At 50.1% G+C, this 18,738-nt stretch overlaps 1 protein-coding gene across 1 annotated transcript in view; it reads left to right on the forward strand.

Moving 5' to 3' along the window:
- The first annotated feature begins 14,760 nt into the window (after positions 1 to 14,760).
- The window catches only part of LOC126571043 (spectrin beta chain, non-erythrocytic 5), a 54,949-nt gene continuing 50,971 nt past the window's right edge, over positions 14,761 to 18,738 (forward strand). The window contains exon 1 of the mRNA XM_050229263.1: positions 14,761 to 15,403. The gene's annotated coding sequence lies outside the window, so the exon portion shown is untranslated. The remainder of the gene's footprint in view (positions 15,404 to 18,738) is intronic.

Raw genomic sequence — 18,738 nt, forward strand, 5'->3', positions numbered from 1 at the left:
CCTCACCCTGCCCACGGTCACTCGTTGTGTTCGCTCGTTAGCACAACGCACTGCGAGCATTAGCAGCGGAAAGGAACGAGGAGACCAACGCGGGAGGTGATAGTAGCGCCTGAGGCCATTGGTTCCCCGGTGAACCCAAACCCAACCGGCCGCCGCCGCCGCCAGTGCCACAAGCCACAGCTCGCACGAATTTCAAACGAACATAAAGGTTAAGGTGTACCCCCGCCATAAATGATACACCTTTAGCGAGCGATCAGGAACGGTGGCGCGTCGGCTGTGGGCATCGGGAACAGGGGGCATCGGGCGATAGGCAACGCACCGCAACGCACCGCAACGCAGCATAAGGAAGGAGGGACGAAGAGGATGATGATGATGATGCTGGGGCTTCTCGAACCGGTTCGCGCGAGGATTATAATTGTTTGGCGGCTGGAAAGGGACGAAAGGGGCACGGATCCAAAGAAGAGGAAACGAAAACGAAGAACGCGCAGGTCCGCTGTTGTGTGAGTTCTTGGGTTGGACGAAGAAAAGCTGCCTCCGCTCTATTGGAAATCGAATTGATCCGCTGAGATGAATGCCCGAGGCACGGCACGAAGATGCGGTGCGGTTCGACCGCGAGCAGAGCTATAAATTACGCGATACTTTGTGCTCGGGGAGAGGGGACACGCTGCTCTCTAAGGTGCTTTACTTGTCACACTTTTCCGGGGGGGGGGGGGGGGGGTCCCCATCTGTCCCTTCACTCTGTTTCTCTCTCTATCTCTCTCTGTCTCTCGTTTGTCTGACTTTGGTGTAGCCAGCTAGTAAGGGAAATTTATGAATAAAATCCTCTCTCAACTCCTACAAGGATGATCTCTCCCTTTCTCTCTCTCTCTCTCTCTCTCTATCTGCGTCTGTCTCTCTACAGTTCGATGGACCTTTTGTTATTTACGTTCATTTACCATTTCGAAGACAGGCATTTTAAAGACATCTTGGAAGTTGGGATCGTTCAACAACCGCCGCGCCTCTGCAGATGGACAACGTCGAAGCAGCAAACTTTGTCTTCGGGGACCAATGTCGCGCGCGTCTGATCGTTCGTTCTGCTCCACCGTTCTGGAGAAAGTGGATTGATTCCCCTGTGAGGAGGATCTGTTCTTGTAAACATGTGCCCATGGATCAGTCGAGGATTAACGATGGTAGGTGCGGAACGACCCGTCCGGTATGGAGCGGAGTTAATGACAAAATCCGTTTGATTTCGAATAAATTTTGGGCCGCATGACATAATGGTGTTTCCATTTTAGGTGGCAACACCGCTCCGGCTACAGTGACAAGTCGCAGCAAGTTGGGCAACTTGGAACCTGGTCGCTGCTCTAGTCGCTGGAAAAGCATTGAACCAGGGTATCCCGGTTCCAGGAGCCACGCGATCGGTCGATGCCGATGGTGAACTGATTCGACTGCCGACTGAACTTAAATAAGAAATTACTTCAGACCGCAACCATTCGCCTAAAACTTTTGCCCACCACGTGCCAGCAAGATTCTCGCGGAAGTTTGTCACCCACCAAAGTCAGAATACGCACTATTATAGCACCACCAGCAACGTGCCTCCCACGGGCACAGGCACAATTAATTAAACTTTTTCCCAAGCAAAAGTTCCCCCCGGGGGGGGGGGGGGGAGGGGGGTGAGATGATGCGCCGTGCTGTTGCTCGTGCTCCCGGTGCTCCCGGTGCTGCTGCTGGTGGTGACGCTCGTGAGACCAATTTTATGACCACGTGTAACAGGGGGCCCCCCCAAAAGTTTTTCGATTTCGGTCACACAGAGAGATTCAAGTGAAACCATCGTCTTCATCGTTCATTCTTCTACTCCGCAACACCGAAGAAGACCGGTGTAGTTGCTGATTAGTTTAGAAATCTCTGGTCACGCTCACTAGGCCAGTGGCCGTCGTGCTTGCTTATCTAATCCGTAAAGAAAACAAATAAATCAGAAACCCCCGTCTTACGCTTTTGTGCTCTGCGATGCAATTGGGGAGTTGTGCAAGACGCCGTCGGTCTTGTAGATTGGTATTGGCAGCGGTAACCAATTGATACTCGATACGAGATAATTATGCTCTTTGAATTCATTATTAATACGCCAATTGGCTAAACCAATAACGTAAGAATATCGAAAGCAAGATGCAGAAGAAGATTACAATATGAAATGAGCAGCAGCAGCAGCAGCAGCAGCTGGAAACATCGAAGCAAAACAATCAACTCTATGCTGCTGCTATGTGCGGCACTGGTGGCACTCTCTAATCCTCCGGTATGCTTCATCCACGGGCCTGGCTGGCCGAAAAGAGCATGCGGTAGGTGTAATGTGTGCTGGATCATAGAAAACGACCGTATGTTTAGCAAACAATAGCCCATAATAGCCTTTGTTTCGCCATTCCTGTCTCGTTGTGTCACACACCGCGTTCGTACACGTGTATCTGCCGTGACCATCTTCCGTGCCGTTCTCTGCGTTCCGAGAACCCGTACGGGGAAGGTGGATCTTCCCCACCATTCTCCGATGCTTTCACCCATCCCACACAAGCCCATGTTTCCTAGGGTTCAAGTTCTGTAGCAGCTCTTAAGGTCTAACGCTCTGGTGGAGGAGGGGGAGGAAGAGGATGGTGCCAGGTGGTGGCCAGGAGCCGTGGTAGACGATAGTCCGTAATCGTTCCTTGCTGCACCTACCACCGGTGCGCTCGGTTGTCGTCGTCGTCGTCGATGGAGCTGTCCTTTCGCCGTTCGTTCGCTTTGGTTGGCCTTTCCCTTGCGCCGCGGACACGGAGCGATAATGGACAGAACACGAACACCGACAAGGGACACCCCAACCCAACGCAACCGGACCCAACCGAACCGAACCGAACCGACCCTGCTGCTCTCTTGGCGCATAACCAATCATTACCCGGTTCACGGATCTTCTGCTTGGACGCCGGGGCAGTTGCCGGGGTCCCTGCGATTAGGCAATCGTGTAGGTTCGTACTCCTTTCCTTCTCTTCTGATTGGAACACCTTCACCTCACACACGCGCGTCTCTTACCGCACCGCTGACTCATGCATCGTAATGAGGAAGCAACTAGACAGAGAGAGAGAGAGAGAGAGAGCGAGCGAGAGCTAATAAGCCCTTTTCGTCTGGCTGGCACAGCAATTGCCAGCCATGTTATGGTTATTTCATCTGGCCCTTTTTCCGGATGGCATGGCCTGGCTTGGTCTGGCCACTGGTGATTTCTGTGATGCGTGAATGCGAATGAAATCGGCATTCCATAATTCATTTTGCTTCAAAACATTACCAAACACCTCGCCACCGCAAGTGTCAAACAGAAGAGGCGTTTCCCATTCACATTGTTACTATGCTGTGTATCAGTGGCGCAGGGGAAGCGATTGTGAGGTGCCAGAAGTGTAATCTCATTTCAAAAAAACAAAATGCCTCATAATGCCACACTAGTTGACGGTTTGGGGGAGGTCCTCGAGAACGAAACCGGACGATCCAATCCAATTAGCAATCGCTTCGCACAATCGCTGCCAGCTTGGGCACGTAAATGTGAGACAGAAGAGTTGACCCGAAGACATGCCATAGCAGCAACGGATGGTTGGCGACTGTCACTAAGTTGTCCCCGATGTCACTGCAGTCATTTCATTTCTGCCACAGAAAATGACCACTACACTTATGGCGGGGCCATAGTAACATGGGAAGTAATATACCGCATCCGTGCATGACGGGAGTTACCGTTTTGGTCCGGGGTCTATTCGATGTACAATGTTGGGGTCCATCAACGCTTACCTGTCATGAAGAGAAAAAGAAACAGAAAACAAAAAAACGAGAATTAGTTTCTGATGTTTGCATAAGGTATTTGTAGGTTTACTATATCAAAGTGATAAGCTTAGGGTTTTAATCTAATTCTTCATTTTTGCCATTTTGTTTGATTACAATTTGAAATATTAAAACCATTACCGCATTTGTTATAAGGATGGTAAAAGTGCCCAAAAGCATATCTTTCAAATCGATAAGGTTTGAAGCAAGCATTAAGCAGAATTCCCTCCCATATAGAACATGAATTTGGCATAAAAGGCATGTTGGGAGTCGCGTGAAGAAGTAGCGGAGTTCTGACTGACCAGCTCTTATTAGGATTCTTATTAAAGGGGCTTACGATAATTCGAAGCAAATCACTGCAAACTGTCACTGCAGATTTGTAATGCCCCACGGCAGCCTCGATTTTCTTTTATAAATTTTGATTTGGAGAGACTATAATAAAATTGAATAAAATTGTTGATGCTTTTCTTTAATCATCGTGAACAACTCGGATTTCTACGTAAAACATCTTTAAAATATCATTTTTAAATTCAAAATGACCGCAAAAAAATTGCTAATTCTCCAGAAAATAATATCGACATCTTGACATGCAATGCATCTGCATTGCATCTATAGAAAAACAGAGCATGCCAAATGATGAACGGCGATCCGCGGCATTGCTGCTAAATTTACCACGTCGATGACTCACGAGAGGGTAACACTTTGCGACCCCTGCTGCTGTAGGCGAATCATCAATTGCCAATATTGCGCGAATGCCGTGCCAGAGAGCAGCATTAGTACACCGCAGAAATCAAGCGAAACTTTTGCGATCGAAGGCCCTTCCCCCCTTTATCCCCTAGAACATACAACCCACTCGCGGCCACCCCCTCGAAGTAGTTACGTCAATCGTGCAGCTCCGTAATGGCCACCAGCACACAGCCCGAGTGCTACCATCATCAACTCGATATGTCTGTGAAGGGATTGAAATAGCAAAAGACGAACTGAAAGCCAAGCTGGACGCTGGGCTGCCGGCGTAAAGGAAATGGGTAGACAGACAGACGGGCGCACCTACTTCTGGGTGTGCTGGACCAACGGACTATGCTACCAGCTGGCCGCCACGACTCCATTGGATTGGTGACGTCAAATGAAATCTTTTAAATGCCAAACGACAGCAGGGCGAATGCAAGCGAGGCGAGGCGCACAGGAAAAAGAAATCAATTGCAGCACAGACACACCAGCAGGAGAAAATCTCCGGCTCGCCTACACACTTCATCCTGATCCTCGAACGTCATCCATTACGTCTCGAAGTGCATTGGGAGGCGGTTGCCGCAGTATTCGCTACGCCGGTAGACATCGAGGTGCCAAATCGAGGTGCTAACCACAGTCGACAGTGCTTCTGCAAATATTTGCTTGAGAAGCGAGATAAAAATGAAGGAAATTGATTTGCGCAGATCGATCAAATTGAAGCTCGCGCATCTGGCTATTACTAGCTTGGAAAACGCTTTTTCGCACAATTACTGCCCTTCGACTCCAGTGCTACTTTAGCTTTTTAACAGCTTGTCGAGATTGTAAGTATCTAAGCGAATATTAAATGGAAAATTTTATTTTTTAGCGTGCACACTATGAGATTTTAGGTCTAGAAATTGGGTGAAACGATAGAGAACTGACAGTTTGCCTGTTTTGAAAATTGAATGCTCGGTTGATTAGAAAAGTTTGACAGTAAGGGAAAGCTCTATCGTTCTTCGGCTATCGCACATTTTTCGGTAATATATCACAGTGTGGACAAGGGTGAACACGAAGCATCTTGAGAAGTTATGAGCACACTTACGCTCAACTCATTGCAAAAGCGGACGAGTTTCGTAATGCACATGCTTCAAAATTTCAGGGGAAAAAAAACACTTTCCAACAGATCACGACAAAGCCCAACCCCAATCCGAGTTTCTCATCAGAGAGAAAAGCCAAAAATCCAATATTGACCCCTGACAAGCGCAGCGTTTCGAGCGAGCCGAAAAAAAAAGGTGAAGGCCACTGGCATTGGAACGCGATGGAAAGTGGCATGCAAAATTGATCCTCCATCCTGCCATCATGGTTTTGCGCATTAGCGTGCGCGTACCCCAACCCGGGAGACGCTCTTATCTTTTATGCTTTTATGCTGCTGCTTCTAGTAGCCTGAGCCCTGGGCCATCATCAGTCCGATCAGCCGTGCTGCTGCTCCGGTGGGGCGGCGCGTGTTTTTGAGAATCATAAACCAAACGAGAGGAACCACCACTTTGAGGACAAGTGGCCGCACGCTCCCTCTCTCCCGTTCCATCCTCTTTTGCTTCTCCTGAAGCCAAGGCCCACTCTTTACTCGCGACTCAAGATCTTCCAGTGGCATCCGGAGCCATTCTTTTCGCTTTTCTATTAACAATTCACTTCCCAGCATCTTCTTCAGCTTACTTACTTGCTTGCACGATTAAATTACTTTAATGCACCCCATACACCTTATCGCCGATGCCATATCTCGAGGCGCTCGCTCTCGGTACACTTTACCCCGGCCCAGCGCCCCCTTTTCGGTGCCATCGGAGCCACGCCCGCGTGTCTATAGTTTGCGCTCCCATTTTTACATCTTTTCCATTTTCCATTCCACTTCACTTCGCGCATCATTATCAACCGATATTAAATTCCCGCTTTTTCCGCGAGTGAACCTCCCTCCCTGCTTATTCGTCTGGTAGTTCCACACTTCTACACCCCCACCGGTTGGTAGGTTTTTCCACAATCATAAACTCACACCAAAGATGTTTAATTTTCCCACTCCAAACCGCGGGCCACTGCGCTGGTTGGCGAGGCGCGCGGTGCTAGCGAAGTTGAGGAATGAGAATGAAAAAAAAAAAAGGATGAAAAGATCTTGGTTGTATTCCCGAGGGCACACACTCGCAGAGAGAGAAGAAGATCCTTGGGAGGAGTCGGCATCAGTGGCCGGCAATATAGGTGTGGGGACGAAGACGACAGAGAAAAAAGGAAGGAAATCGAAACGAACGAGCGAACATAAAACTGTCCTTCACTGTTCCAACATTCCACCACCAGTTGCCCGAAGTGGCCGTCCCGGGGGGGGGGGGGGGGGGGGGGGGTGGAGGGGGATGGAGATGAAGAATGTTCCCGGAAGATGTTCCGGAAAAGTTCGAACGCAATTTTCAACGAATGGTGCTTGCGTTGCGTGGGGGAGGGGGGGGGGGGGGTATCGGTTGGGGGGGTACCGGAATCCTGTACCGAGCAATCGTGCCAAGGCGTGGCATCCTCTTGTGGGGGCGTACCGGGGATTCTATGCGGAATCTTCCCTCAAGTGCCCGTCGTTCGCGCTACTGATAACAACAAAACCCATCCAGGCCGTGATTGCGCTGCGAACGAGACGCGCCGCTCCTCGGGGAAATCGATGGAAGAAACAGAGAGGACAGGAAATGAATGTGCAGCAGCAGCTGGACGGGAGTGGCCACCGTGTGTGTGGAGGTGGTGCCATGGCATGGCCACGGCCACGGCATAGACCACGTTGTGGGGAATTGTTTGTGCACATTTTCCGCGAGACGCTTGCTGCAGAATGCAATTCCGCCGTGAAAGGCGGTGCGAGAGCTGCCGGAGTGGAGTGTAATGGGTGTACTACGCGGGCGCACACTGTCAGCCATTGATTGGAAACTTCATCGTCAGTAATAAGCCGTTTGCTAATGGAGTGCGCTGGCGGCTGCCAGTGACATCGACATCGCCAATCAGTCGATGCAGAATCGAGCGAACGGAAGTTAATTGGTTTCTCGTTCGTTTCGCAAAAAGTTTCCAACAAACAAATCTCCATCTCCGCAATAGTTTAATAGTTTGAAAGTTCGCATCAACTGCAACGACAATTCGAAGACCACGGAATGATTACTTTGTGAAAGACCTCTTCGTCCTCTTCATTTTCGTGGGACTGGGAGATGAAAACACCCCCGAGACAAGCATCCATTCGCTTCTCGCTCGCCACTCGTCCAACCGGTTATCGCGCGGGCTGTTCGCGTGTCCTTCAAGGCCCTTCAACATGGCCCCTTTGTTTTATGTAAAAGAAGACAACGCGAGCACCTAGTGCTGCTTATGCTGCTGCGGAATGTGGCGGTGACACATATTGTAACAACCGCGTTCCATGATGGCCCGCGGGGGGTGATGGTGATGATGGATCTTTTCTGCACCGGAAGCGAGAGAATCGTCTCCTTGGTACCCCCCACGTGTTGCTGGAATAGGGCTCGAGCGCGTGAGCATTTTTGGGAGGGAGCATTTTAGGATGCAGGGAGGGATCCGATCGATTAACGTCGATGGCGCGTGAGGGGAAAGGGGAAAGAAGCGACCAGCTCGGAGACCACAACCACTTGAAACACTTGAGAAGCTTTGAAGAAAGCAAGGAGGGGCCCCGGGAAGGGGAGGTGGAAGGTGGAAGGAAGTGGGGTGGCCGGAAGGTGGGAGGGAGCAGGCATCCACACCCAGGTGGTGTGACAACCAGACAGAGCGAGCGAGCGAGCGAGCGAGCGAACATTGGAGAGCTTGGGAAGCAATTTACCGAGCAAGCTGTCACCAGCCGAGATTGAGTAATCAAATATGTTCCCTTCGAAACCCCTTTCCCCCACTCCCATCTGCCCCGCGACGCTCCACACCTGAGCATCTGGGAAGGGCGGCCCGGCCCTTGGCTTAATGCGCGGAAGTTGTGGTTACAAGGGAGTTGTCTGAGGGGAGGATGGCGGAATGGGGAGTGCGCAATGGTTTCGAGTATGACATTCGACACCAACACAACCAGCGCACACCAATAATGACAAGCAGCCGAACAGGCGGCAGCAGAAGAAGTTTGTCTTCACGTCACAACCCAACGCGTGTATGCGTCATACGCTCCGCTCCCTTGGAAGCATCTTCCTTTAGCGATGACGATGGCGGTGACGGTGGCAGCAACAGTGGCAGCATCTGTTCCGGTTTGCTTTCCCGTGCGAGGGAACGTGTGGTGTTGGGACACTTAACGGGTCGTAAAATTGAACCAAGTAATGGTGGCCCTCCCGCCACACAGAACGTTTCCAGGGTGGGAGGGTTTTTTACAGGTTACAAAAAAGTACTTTAAATGTCACTTGTTAGAATGGAGGTGCATTAATTTGAGGACGATAGGAATGAACGACGTCCTTGTTTGAACTTTTAAGAATCGACAGTCATTCGTTTTTGTAAGAAAATAAATCAATTAACTCGAGATTTAAGAGAATCCAAAATTGCTTCTTAAATCAACTTTAGTTACAAAACGTGTTGTTTGAAATATATTTTCTTTTTACTCTATGAATACTTGTTCAGGTATTCCTTGAATATGGCTCTGCAAGATACTGTCGTCAAAAGTGGATTCAGCTCCTTGGAACTAATATTACAATTGTCTAAAATTATAATTCGTGTCGAGCTGGAGACTATGCTCAACGACGATGCTTCCGAAATAAAAAAAAAATAGTGTTGAAATATTTCGAATAATCAAGATAAATTTAACAAAAGAAACTCTGTACGAGTGAACAGTTGCTCCAATGATAGAAATGAAAAAAATGATCTACCAAATCATTTTGATAATTTTGGATATCATTTTTAGCTTCAGAAAGCATGAGGATACCTAGCCTATAATTATAACAATCGTAAAGGAATATTATATATTTTATTATGTTGGCTGGCTAGTCATTTGCTTGGATCGATGGAACACTGTCCTAACATACTACGAGCTAATATTAGCTTATACCAGGGGACAATACTTTGGTCGAAAAACCCGATTGTTCCTGAAATAATCGCCGAATGGTATAATTAGTTCAAATAGAATAAGATTAATCATTTCCTTGAAATAAAAGGCAAAAGTTTTCCACAGATGGTTGCAAATAATTGCACAATGCACCAATACGGCCATAAGGAAGCATTTTATTTATTGCAAAGTATCGCCAAATTTTGGGATGCAAATAGTAACATTAATTTCCGCATAGTATCCCAAAGAGAGCCATCGCTAAACAGCTAAACGGAGATAGAGTATCACCACGCAAAGGGATCCCAGGCAGGACAACAAGACAACACGGCTCCCGAGCATTACATGGCCAACGATTATCCTGCCGTGAGCGCCCGATTGCAACATTCTAATACAAAGCAACGAGCATGTGTTCTGCGTCTTTCTCTCGCTTTTTCTCTCTCTGCTAGCGACCTAGTGCAGCATAAAGGACGTTCCCATCGATATAGAAGTGCATCATCAAAGAGAGCAATCGTAGCAGTCGGCGAGAGAGCGACCGCCCGAGAGCGAGCGATGGATTTAAATGCAATGAACGGACAGCACCGAAGGGATAGCACGACACGGGATACATAGGGCCCCGGCTCCAGGATGAGAGAATAATGGTAGGCCAGCATAGAGCAGAGTGAATGCTGGGCACCGAGCCCTTTCGCAGAAGCAGGAAGCACGACCAGGGAAGGAAGGGAATTGCTTTAATGGTGTGCAGGCAGCCAGGCGCACCCTCTTACGGGCCGGCAACGAACGGGATCGGGACCGAGATACATCGGTGAGTTACATCGCGCATGCACTGCAATATCCGGATGGTTTTCCATGGAGCTGCAGCACCAGGACCAACCACCATTTTCTCCGACTGCAGCCACGGGGAGCAGCGTTTGCGTTCTCGTTCCCATTCTATCGGGACGTTTATCTGCAAAAAGCCAGCCAGCCAGCAGGCAGAAAGCGGTTGTTAAACCGTGCGGAACCGAGATTATGCTTTTGCGACAAAGCGACAAAAAACGGGACTCAATTGAAAATCGGGAACCCGTTCTTTATCCGCATTTTCGTGGCTCAAAACCATTTTCTCGAAATGACAATGTTCGATAAACTTCATGCAGCAGCAGCAGCAGCAGCTGTGCAGTTTGATTACACACCCTAGTAGCAGTGTACCGCGGATTGTGCATTCCGGGCGGGGGGGGGGGGGGGGGGCAAATCCCCAACACCAAGACCTCTCTCATTAGAGCAGACGGCCTGAGCAAAAATGAAAAGGGAATGGATTGAAAAATCCATTAGCCAAATAGATAAAATTCGTTGGCAACGTAAACTGTAGGGCGTGGAGGCGCCAAAGGAAAGCAAATATGTGAAGCAAACCAACAACGCTTGATCCGGTGGCCGGTGCCGGACCAAACCGATTGCTCGGACCAGAGGGTAGACAGAGAAAGTGGGAAAGTAAATCCATCCCATCGCCACATGTGCTGCTATCGGCTGCAATTTATCGTCTGCTCATTAGTTAATTAATTGATCCTTTCGTGCTGCTGCTGCTTCGAAATGCTTTGGCGCGAAAAGTGCGCTGGTGTGTTGCTCTTTCGATTATCATCGCCATCATCAAGAGTTAGCCATCGTCTGCGTCGTTGTCAACGTCCTCGTGATTGGTCACCGTTGCTGCCGTTGTCAAAGGCAACTAGGGGCAACCAGCCCAGCGAGTGGGAGCGCAATTTACGATTATGCTCGATGCAGTCAGCAACCTGCGGCACATACGGCAGAGCGTCCCCCCAAAATCCTTCATCTCTAGGTTACCACGGGTTACTTCGTTAAACGCATCGTGCGGGGATCACAAAATTTTCGCACCATAAAAAAGGTCCATGTCCTGTGGGCGTTTTGGGAGACCGAGGAAAGCTCCTCTTGGTGGGTGGAGCACGGTTTTTAATTAATCACGCCGTTCAGCAAACCATCAAATAGCACCAGGAGCAGCAGCAACATCAGCAATTCCAAGCAGATTCCAACAACAATCCCCTTCGGGGAAGAGTGTCCCTTTTGCTTCTCTCTTTGGTTTCCTAGGGCAATGATGACGCTCCCGGGGGCTATCACAGCCTGGGACATGGAAATAGAAAAGGTCACCGCTTTTGGGGAGGGGGAAAAAAAGGGTCACTGTCGTTAGCCCATTCCCATTCTCCTATTCCACTCTCCTGCTTCTGTCAGGGCACATTTTATGAGTTTTTTAAACGATTTGATGAAATGAAAAATTGATTTCCCACTCTACCCTACCCCGGTGCAGCCCAGGCAACCGAGGAATTCATCACCCACGGGCGCCAAATTGGGTTGATAATTAATGCCTTTTTGCCCAACAGTGGCCAAGTGTTTCAAGTGTTTTTTTTTTCATTTAGAATTGGGATGTGGTTCCGCGAAAAAGTGCGCGCGAATCCATTTTCCGCCATTTACATCCCTTTTTTGCTACCGAAGCGTTGGCAAACCTTGCATCGGCCGGTGGTATTGGGTTCGCGGGTGATTTTCCACCAGTGCACCATCATTCTAAAAATGTCACGAAAATGTGCCGGATAGTGAAGCCGAAGACGACGACACATTTGCCTTCGCCTTTCGCTCGCTCCAGAAAGCAGCGCGCCTAGCGTGGCCCCGCCAAAATCGATAAACGGTGTTTAAGCGACCAAAATAGAAACGGAATAATGCGGCGCAACATCATCATCATAGCAACACATCATCATCGTCATCATTGAACAGTGGCGCACTGGAAGGACCCGGATTTGTCGGTGCCGCTCCAGCGCAATTGGTAATTGAGAGGGTTCGTCGTTCCATTCCGTTTCAGGACGATGTTTGCTTATGATGCTTTAAATAGTACTGCGATAATCTGGAAGCCCGCGCAGTCAGCGAGAAAGAAGTGCAGAAATTCCTTCCAGAAGCTGACACTCTGACGACGAAGTCGCATTCCGTTGGATTCAGGATGCGGAACAAAGCAACCGTTGATACGATTCCGTCTGTAATTCGACGACGGAGAGAGAGCTAACATCCTTTCCATCCCTGCCGGTGAAACAAAACTCCACTCCCGGTACCGGAAACGAGAAGTGCAATAAAGAAATTTGCCGAAACGAAAACGAATTCCTGCAACCTGAAGTAGTAGTAAAATGGGCAACAGGAGCCGTGTCCCGGTGTCTATTAGCGAGAGCGTAGAGTATTTCGGGATAGCTCGGTGGGTTGTGCTCACCTTATCAGCAGGTATGTTTTTCGACGACATCCTTCCTTCTACGACGAGGGGGGTGTGGCGGGATGATGATGGTCCTGGGTCTGACTCTTCGCAGTCGCAGAGATGGAGTGTTTCCTTCTTCCTTAATCCTTCCTACGAGGTGGAGGAGAACGTCCTTTCTCTCTCTCTCTCTCTCGCTATCTTTCTCGTTCGCTCCTCGCTCTCGTTTCACTCGAGCTCTTCAGTGAAGCGGTGCGAGGACAACGGGACGGCACCTTGCCGTGGAATCCGTCGAGATTGCAGCAGGAATCGTGGCACACACACCGACAGACAGGATTTCGTTCCGGAACTTCCGCGCGGAAGCAAATGATGCACTGGCTGCACTGGCTGCTCGCTGGCTAGCCTGCTGAGGGATGCGATTTGACGAAGAAAGAAAGGCAGCAAGCAAGTTACGGACAGAGCGAGGTGGTCGAGGAAATTTTCACATCAAAGTGCCCTCGGGGACGATAAACAGTCACACAGCACAACCGCACGCACGCACGCACGCACGCACAGGAGACACAGAACACCGAGGGGGGGGGACCGATGATGCACTTTGGCTTTGAGTTGAGGAGGGAGGGAGCCTCACGAAGCCATCGACACCAGACCGCAGCCGAGCGACACCAGAATTTCCATCTCGATTTTCACACCAACGGCAACACTTTTCCGGCCATTCTCGGGGAGCCACACTTTGAACATGACCTATGCGCATCGAATCATAGCAACCATCACCATCATCGATTGGTGGGTTTAAAATCACTGGAAAATTTTCACCTTCACCCCGAGGGTCGCACTTTTCAAAACACTCCAACCAACGACCCACCAGCCCCGCGCACCGCACCGTTGCCCGCGTGATATCCGACGACGCACCGAGACAAGATACTGGACGGATGTCGAAGGGGGGGGGGGACGATAGGGGGCGAGAAAAGAAAGGGAATTGCTTGATTAATGCGGGAGGCGCAGAGCCAGAAGAAGAAATCTGTGCACGTTGGTGAGGAGGGCTCGAGCGAGATCACTTTTGGCCCATAATTTTTACGGGAGCAGCAGCGACGACGACGACACGATGTAAACACGCATACACCAAACGGGCATTTTCGCTGCTACCAACACACCGAGGGCGCAAAATAAAACTAGGAAACGGGGCAATTTTTGTTGCTTTCCAGATGAAATTTTCACCCAAATCCCGTTTTTGCACAAAAGCCAAGATCACCGATAAGCACACGGCACACGGCACACGCACGGACGACGGTGGCCACTCACTTTTTTCTCTCTTCCTTCGTCCACCTGGTCACGCGTGACACCCTTTCTTGTTGTCGCTTGAGGTGCCTCAATAAAATTGAATTTTGCGGAAAAACAGCACCTCTCGCTCCTCGCTCGTTCGCTTTTCGAACTCGCCTCGCTTTGTTGGTTCCACGGTGTGCTCAGTAACCAGGTGACACGCTCCTCGCCGCCATATTGGATTACATTTGCGACAGTCAGAGTTAGTGGATATTGTTTCCCCAACAATGTACCGTCGTTTGTTGATGCGAAAAATGGCAAACTCTTTTTAAGTTGTGTACATTTTTCCTTTACTTCTTGCGCCTAAGGCATTTGATTACTTCTTCTACTCTATATCAACTCTCAAGGTGTATTCGGACGAATTTTGTATCAAAAATTGGGGGGGATGTTTAGTTGAAATCTTGTAACGATTGAAATTGACCAATTTGATCCACGACTAAAAATCAACCCATTCAAACTTGAGCACGCATCTTTTATGTAGTTTTCGTCATTTTGATTCGTTTTTACTTTTTTCTTTCCCAGTGAACGGAGAATTCAAAAAAATCGATCGGGCGAAATCGAGCAACCGAAATCGCCACCTTCCTCCAGACTCGCGAACCCGCACACAGTATAAACAACGATTTGGAAGCATTTTTTTTATCTGCCCCTGTAGAAGAGAGTGACTGATGATCGATAAAATAACTGCCGTGCTCCCAAATTCCTCCGATCATCGGTACCGTGCGGTAACGGCGCGCGGCAGGCTCCACAAACAAGCGGGATCTTCATGTGGCCGAAAGTGAGAACGTGGTTCGGCGTTGATTTTCGTTTCTAATTCACCCCCGGATTTCCGGGATCTGTGTGTTTTTCTTTCCGCAAGCAAACAACGATTCCGTCTCGAAACCGATCATCATCAATCAGAAAGTGTCGATCGCGACTCCGTGGTGCAAGCGGTGCGGTGATGAAGAGTGAAATCCTGCTGCTGTTGGTGCGGCGTCCGTTTTGTGCGTTCTAGAGCGTCTCTGTTTACGTGTCACTGTTCCAGCGCTCTCCGCTCCCAGCTTCGAAGCTCTCGTCCGCGTTGCGTGTTCCGTGTCCATCATCGGTGCGCCAGGAGAGGCCAGACCAGGCCCGGGGCTAAAAGATTAATTTTTCCGTCGAATCCACGAATACTGCCGGTGTGTGAAAATTTCATTTCTTTGCGTTGTTGTGCCGCCGTTTCCGTGCCGTTTGCGTAGACTAGCGCGCGCGCAAGAGAGAGAGAGAAGGAGCGAGAGAGCCTCCGGACCGGCTCCCGTGGCCCGCGGTGGCTGCACTTTGTTGAGAACGATCGGAACAAAACGTCAGCACTCTGGATTACGGATTCGGGGACGATCATAAAGGTAAGCGAACGAGTGATCCTCCTCAGTGTGTAACCATTTGAATTCGTTACATTCCGCTCGGATTCTCGCATCATAATTCGCACAAATGGGTTCCAGATGTGCGCCGAAAAGTTGTCACGGACTGCGCGTCCCCTGTGTGCATCTCCTCCGGTCCTCCATTTCCTGCGCCGGAGTGATGCCCTCGGGGACACGACGGCGCAGCGTTTCAAGATGTTTTTGGACGAAAGGCTGGAAGATTTTTGAAGCGAGTAATTTTCAATTTCCAACTGCTGGCGTTCTCTCGATCCTCCCAGATGTGATCGCGTTCTCGCTTGCTCGCTGCTCCCATCCCTTTCCTTCTTCCTGCGTTCATGCTGCTCCTCGGCTCTCTCCTTCATCGCAGCATCGCTTGCTTTGTTTTTTTTCTCTCCACGACTGATTCCTGATGAAAATTCGAGGCTTGGCTTGGCTACGTCGGTGCGATCGTTGTGTCGTGTTCACTTCTCGCGAGTTTCGAGTGCTGCTGCTGCTGAGGGAGAGGATGGGTGTTTTTTTTTGGGGGGCTTTATTCAAGATCCCCTCGTGGCATGCCGGCTGGCTGTTTTTTTGCCAGCACTGCAACCATTTGGTCGCAATTTCCAACAAAAAAAGGAAAAGAAACGAAGATCTCGGCCCTTCGCCTGGACGCCTTTTCTTTTCCACCTCTGGTCTGCGTGCGTGTTGAAAACGTTGACACAAGTTTACTTCAAAAGCACAACACACCCCGCACACTCGTTGACGAGTCATAGAGGGAAAGGGGGGGGGGGGGGGGTACCGTGGTGGTGCTGGTGGGGATCCGATCCGCTATTTTGTGATTCGAAAACTTGTTGTTCTCCACCATCTTTTCGGCGGTGGTACCGGGGTCCGTCCGCACGAGGCAAGTTCCTTCTCTCTTTTTTTCTTCTCCTTCCTTCCTCCTTTCTTCCTCGTTCCGTTTTGAGTGTTGTTCTCGTCCGTCCGTTCGTCTTCTTTCTCTTCCTTTCTTTACGTTGCTTACGATCCTGCTTACGATCTTCGTGCGCCTCTGTGCCGCCCGGTGCGTCAGTGGTGATTTCGTTCGATCATTCTTCGCTTATGTCACATGCAGGGGGAGGAGGCGGGGGGGGGGGAGAGGACTGAAACTGAATCCGCGGAAGAGGAAGAGAAGGAGGACGGTGGGCCTGCACGCGCTCGCGCTTCGCGTTCTCCGTCCGCAAGTCCACGATCGTTACACTTGAATGCGTATATACTGTCCATGGCCAATGGAGGCGAAAAGGGGGGTAGGAGGTCCCTGGTCCCTTGCGGGGGAACCAGTTTTTGGGGGGGGAGAAGAAGAATCGCACAAGCGAAGCGAGCGGCAAAAGGCGAAGAACTTTGATACATTTCGTCGATACACATGTCCCGCTTTACGTCATCATTACGTGCCTGTTGCCAGTGGGGGGAGGGTTGGTGAGGTGTGCGAGTGCGACGTAATCATTTATCAGCATCGATCGGGCATCATCGAGCCCGCGATCGAGAAGCGATCACATTCGCCCGTTTTGCTCCGTGCGTTTTCCGCGAAGAAACACAAAACCTGAACGCGACCACAAGCAACGAACCTTCCTGTGCCCTGTGCGCGACACCGCGGCCACTGTATCAAGTTTTGCGTACGTGGACTTCTTTTTTTTTTGTCGACAATCGATCCTCGCTACGTTGGTCCAGCAAGAAGCACCTGCCAAAGGTTCGTTCATTCGAGGAAGATGGTTATCAAAATTGGCGCGAATCTGTGGCGATTCCGTCCGGTACCTTATGCTCTATCTCAATCGCAATGTTTGAAAGTGTTCTTTCCGCAGAGTCCCGTCGTGTGCTGGAGCCGCAACAAATGATCCCTTTAAGGGGCGTGCAACACTCACGGACACACCGGTACACAGCATCAGCAGCCCAATAAACAGTGCCCAGGCCATAGCATAAGCAAGCAAGCAATTCGACCGGAAAGTGAAGGCCTACTTACCGTTCGATCGTGACCGTTTTATTTTATCGAGTGGAGGCTGCAAAGAGCTAGTGGACCGAAGGAGGCTGGGAGGCACGTTCCTTCCAACCTTGATCTCGCATGCCCGCTTGCTTGGATTGGATTGGATTGGCTTAGCTTGGCGTTTAGTGGAGGAGTGGCCGAAGAAGGAATTCAGCAAACACTCCACACTGTTTCACTTTTATCCTTAACATTCTATGCCCTCTCCGTAAGCGATTTATGCCCCGTTCAGGTCTACAAACTGGCAACGGAGAAGAAGGAAAAAACAATGCTCTGGAACAATAAAACAATAAGCTCATGTCAGGGTTGCTTATGGCGGCTGTCCCGGGGAATGCATCCGGACATTCCGGAAGATGGCCCTTAGCCCTTTCACACCAACCACCCAGAGACTAGGGCAGTCGAGTTGGGGTTGGAAACGGTGGCCAAGATCGTGAGTAACACAATGTTTTAAAACAATAAACTCACTCTTTCTCTCCCTCTCTCGCACTTTCTCTCTTTCTCTGTAGGTATCTTTTTCTTACCGGTCTCGGTCGAATGAAGCGAGTTCCGGGGGTACGATGATCATGCTACTCGGATGATTTCTGCGCGATGATAAATTACTTGCGCGCGCAAAGGAACGAAGCAGTCTTGGGCATGCATGTGTGTTGCTACGCTACTGTTGCGCTGCCTAGTCCCAGGCTCTGGCCGCTGCTGAGGGCAGAGCCATCATCCTCTTTCAGGTGCACTCTCGTTCACAACGATGACGGTGATGATGATGATGGTGACGCTGATTCACAGACTGTAAAGAGGTGGTTTGTTTGTGTGGCGAACTCTCGTGGCCGGGGCCAACCTATTTCGCCCACTCGCCGCGCGAATCCATTGAATTCGCAACGCATTCAGAAAACGCAGCAGCAGCAGCCCCGGCGATGAGGTCGGGTTCGTCGTCGTTGCAACGTTGAAGTCGTTCGTTCCGTTTGCTCCGCGTTCCCGGTACACGATCGCGGTCGGGTTATCGAGGCAAAACCTTGTTTTCCTTCTTCTGCAAGCACGGTCTGTGCAGTGGTCGTGGTGGTGCCCAACGTCGCCGAATGCAGCCACATTATTCGCGGGTGGACTGGTTTTTGCTTTGCCTGTGCGCCGAGGTTTCCTCTCCCGTTCGCTCGCTTAAATCCATTGACCCAGATGTGCATCGTCCTGGGAGGAAAGGGAGAGGCGTAAGGGGACACGTGCAACAGAAGAGAGTCCCGGGACCACATGTCCTCTAATCGCTCCCTGTTGTGCGCTTGATTTTTTTTTATGTAATCGCGTTGCTATTAATTTTTTGGCCAAAATCACTTAGAGCGACCAATGT

This window comes from Anopheles aquasalis, chromosome 2 (genome assembly GCF_943734665.1).
Source record: "Anopheles aquasalis chromosome 2, idAnoAquaMG_Q_19, whole genome shotgun sequence".
Classification (NCBI taxonomy): Eukaryota; Metazoa; Arthropoda; class Insecta; order Diptera; family Culicidae; genus Anopheles; species Anopheles aquasalis.